The sequence below is a fragment of the Bradysia coprophila genome, unplaced genomic scaffold, assembly GCF_014529535.1.
Source record: "Bradysia coprophila strain Holo2 unplaced genomic scaffold, BU_Bcop_v1 contig_29, whole genome shotgun sequence".
Taxonomy (NCBI): Eukaryota; Metazoa; Arthropoda; class Insecta; order Diptera; family Sciaridae; genus Bradysia; species Bradysia coprophila.
Window position 1 is genome coordinate 12,493 of NW_023503549.1, and position 4,425 is coordinate 16,917.

General features: G+C 36.2%; 1 long non-coding RNA gene across 1 annotated transcript; it reads left to right on the forward strand.

The window, feature by feature from the left end:
• Window positions 1–3,191: 3,191 nt before the first annotated feature.
• Window positions 3,192–3,593, forward strand: LOC119078403. The gene is made up of 3 exons (XR_005088010.1): window positions 3,192–3,283; window positions 3,345–3,442; window positions 3,518–3,593. It is a non-coding gene; the product is annotated as an uncharacterized LOC119078403 (long non-coding RNA).
• Window positions 3,594–4,425: the final 832 nt, after the last annotated feature.

Here is a 4,425-nt window from a genome sequence, read left to right on the forward strand (position 1 = left end):
CAAACGACTTCGTTGGTCAAACTATTTCAGTTGTAGCCTTTGCGCAACATTTACAGTTATTTATCACTAGTTGTAGATTAATCATTGTAGTCATTTACATTAAGATAAAAGTGAAATAGTGCAAAATAAGTTTAATGAGAATTCATACTTTTGATGTCGTAATGTCTGAACGACATTTTGTTAATTGTCTCACAGTATTGGTAAATATCCACAATGTCTTTCATACATATATTAGCAACATCAAAAGTAAACATCCTGTCACCTCGGGCTACTTACAAAAGTACAAGGAAAGTTGCTTTGAATCACAAAAATCTAACAAAGATAAATATTTCGGCCTAAAAATAACAACAGAAACATTGTGACACACACCCACACAGTCAAACGGCAGCTCAGATATGCAAATGTCATTTGATGAACATATGAAAAAGTACTGAAATACCAATTTTAGTCTTTTTACTATTCAAAATATGATTAGGTTTCCAAACTGGCTCTCCTTAGATCGACACACATTTAAATGCAGACGAATTCTTCTGTATACACAACTAATTATGACTTTGAGCCATTCTGGAGTCGTTATTAAAATTATAATTGAAAACGGCCGAAAAAGTCGAGATGCAGTGTTCTCATCTTTAATTTAAAACCAAGAAAAAACAACATAAAATTCTGAAACCAACGGCAAAGAAACACAACAAACAATTTAATTGACATTGACATTGCATATTTGTCTCTACAACAATGAGCATCTCTAGTCGGACCGGCACCCCGATTTAGTTCGATCCATCCATTCAAAAATTCAAAGGCTTTGATACCTTGATTGGTTGGTAATGTTTCTTCATCTGCTCTCATGTATCTTATCGATGCAGGATCGTCAAACGATTTTACGAAATTGTGAAGAACTACAGTAGCCACCACAATATTGTCAACCATATCAGGGTTAGCTTCGATAGGGCCATTTAGTACACGCCATCTTTTAACCAGTATACCAAAAGTGTTCTCTATGTTTTGGCGGACACTACTCAGCTCTTTATTGTATTGTTTCTGAATAGGACTCAGATCGGCATATTTTCCAGAATACGGAGTGAGAATATGTTCATGTAGCGGATAGGCCGTATCTCCAATAATAAAGAACGGACACAGTATATTAGTGTGTGGTAATGGGGCTGGAGGTGGCAAATTCAAACTATTTGTGGTTAAGCGCTTTCCGAACGTTGACTGGAATAATACTCCGCCATCACTCTGGCAACCGTAACTTCCGATGTCCACATATATAAAATTTTTCTTCGCATCACAAATTCCAAGCAAATTGGTGCTGAAATAACGCATGTAATTGAAATACTTTGATCCACTCTTTTTCGGTGCCGTTATTTCTATGAGCTTGCCGTCGACTGCACCGCAACAATTTGGAAATCTCAGTTTCTCATCAAACTCTGAGGCGATTCTAAGCCAGTCTGCCTCCGTTGGAAATTTCAAATAGATGGGCGACAGAACATTCCATAGGGATGTTTCATTAACGATGTTGAAAGCTGTCGAAGCACCCAAACGAAAGTTATAATGCAAACTTTTGAGAGAATCGCCTGTAGCCAAATATCTGATGTACAAAAGAGAAATAATAGTGCGTTTATAAGACGAAAAGATATAGTCAGTCAAGATAAATCGTCTCAAGTACATTTTCATAGAATTAAAATTGAATTTAGCACACACCTTAAAGTAAGTAGTAGTCGAAATTTTGCTGGTATCGCATTCGGAGTAAATTTTGTAATTTTTGGTTGAACCAAGCTTAACAGATGATCAAAAATAACTGGACTCATTCGAGTATAATTGAAAAATTTGTCATGGTCATTCATTAGCATTTCTTGAACCAAATTTTCAAAATGACTAAGTTCCTTTCGCAGTTGATTAACGGGATGGACTCCCCATCTTTTCTGCGACGCTTTAATTGCTTATCATCGGTTTGCGTATCATCAGTTTGCGTATCATCGGTTTGCGAATTTAACAGGCAGTCCAGCTCAATTATGGTAATGAAACATTGTAAAAGGTCCAGGTTATCACTTTCATGATCAGAAATTTCCAATTCGTCAACAGATTCTTCTAACTCAGAAACTGATAGAACATATGAATCCATGAAAACGTCTTCAATGTGGCTTGAGTTGTTATAATCATAGATGTCTAAATAGCTATCTTCAAGTTCTGTTGCACTATCACAATGTAAGATTTGTTCACAAAAATTTACAATTTCTAAAATTTCTGTTAATTCAGAACACTCAACTTCCATTTTTTAATAGTTTCGATTGACCACTGACAACTAAAATGCCCAGTGCCATGAGATATATTCTTATGTTAAGTTATTAACGATATCGTATTAACCACTAAGTAGGTACACATGCAGCTTGCCATATGCAATTACGTGACTTATTGTGAGCATGTGTGTTCAGCACATGTAGCTTATGCGCAATTTTAGTGTGGTTGCATTGCACTCTAGCCAAAGAGCAATGGTGGTTGCGAAACTTTACTCTGAGTTCTTCATTAAGGAGACATTTTTGACAGTTTTTGCTATGGTTATCATGGTTGCTTTTACGACGAATGTCTTTCGTTATTATGAGAATTTCGCAACCACATCCTAGATCACAAAATAAGAAATTGTATCGGTATCCGATTTCTAACAATAAAACTCATCATGCATGAAATATTTTATAAATTTACATCCCACAGTCCCGACTATAAAAATTGGTGGGTGAGTGACTATATCTAGAAAAAATTCGCGGACAAAAACACATTTCTCCCATAAATAGCTGACGGTTTCTTGATTACTCACAATAGTTGTCAATTTCTGTTGCCTTTCAAGTTCATTTTTAACAGAGGGTATCGATAAAGTAAAAAGTAAGCGAATAATTTTTTGGAATTCGAACTTCTATGGAACTTGATAATTCAATTAAAATAATTTAATTTTAAGTAAATAACGTTTATTTTCCTAATAAAGAAAAATCGTGAAAATCAAATTCAGTTTCCCCGTCAGTTAGTTGTGATATAACTTTCTAAGCAAGAAAATGCAACCATTGAACTTTACGAATCCCTTTCGAATTGAAGTTTACAGATGTACAAAATGAAGGGCACATTCATCAAATCAATTAATATTTAAGACATTTTTCTGTATTGTTCCCCGTGTAGACCTATCGTCATCAGTCTAGCGAATACTGAACCAAAATGGTGAAACTGATTTTGATTTCTTTGCACGCTATAGTTGCAATTAACGCTATGCTATCAACGAACGTACCTGCAGGAAATGGTAAAACTTACAAGGAAGCGCAATGACACACAACTAAAGTAAAATTCCCTACTTTCTTAAGGCTTAAAATACGTCGGGTCGTTCAGATCATGAATGAGTGTTCAAGGAAGAAGTACGCAGCTGTTTGACGAAAGTAATTATTACATTAGTCAGAATTGGGTGAGTCTTTAGAGAACATTTTATTTCGCAAATTCCAAAATCGAATCGATTTTGACAATCAACGCAACTATGTAGGGTGCTTGCAATACTGCACAGAAAGATTGTAAAAACATACTAAACGCTAATTTACTCGCTGTGGAAACGGAGGAAGAAATGGAAATATGTCAGGGAAATGTTGAAAGAATTATGGATTTGGTAGGGTACACTGACTGTGAATCCACTCTCTCAACAGGCGGTTTTTTTTTGGTTTAAATTGTTAATTGTTTCTCGATATAGCAACGGCCTATTGGACCAGTGGAGAGTATGCTCGAACTGATTGGCGATGGTCGGCGATGATATTGTATTGGCACCATGTGCACCATGGGAAAGTGGGCATCCGAAGAAAGCAAACCCCCTTTTGAGTGTGTTAATCAATTATAGAAATCGTTACGATGCTACTTGGAGTACCGTTCCAAAATACACAGCTGCATCGATATATTTCCGAGGTAATGTTAATTTCCATTATTATTTGGAGGCATATTATGAAGACTATTCAATCTTTTTTCGAAAGGTAAAGGTACAAGCTCTGTCACCTATAGCTCAACCTTGTTATCAACCCAATGACTTAGTAGTTGTACTCGACTCATCGGGAAGCATCGGACGTGATAATTTCGAAAAGGCTAAACAATTTGTAGAACGATTGGCCAACGCATTTACCGGTTACAGTCATAATCGAGTTTCTTTTGTAACCTATTCGTTTTATGCAACCGTTCACATTGACTTGGAGAGTGGATTAAGTCCGGCAGAAATAAGTTCGAAAATTTTGGAGACAGAATTTGAAGCAGGTTTCAGCACAAATACCCATTGGGGAATCGAGTTGGCATTACATAACTTTATTTCATATTATCGTGGAGTTCCAATGAATATGGTGATATTTACCGGTGTCGAATCCAACTCGTCGTATGAAACTGCTGACATGGCAGAACGCGCTATCAAATATGGCA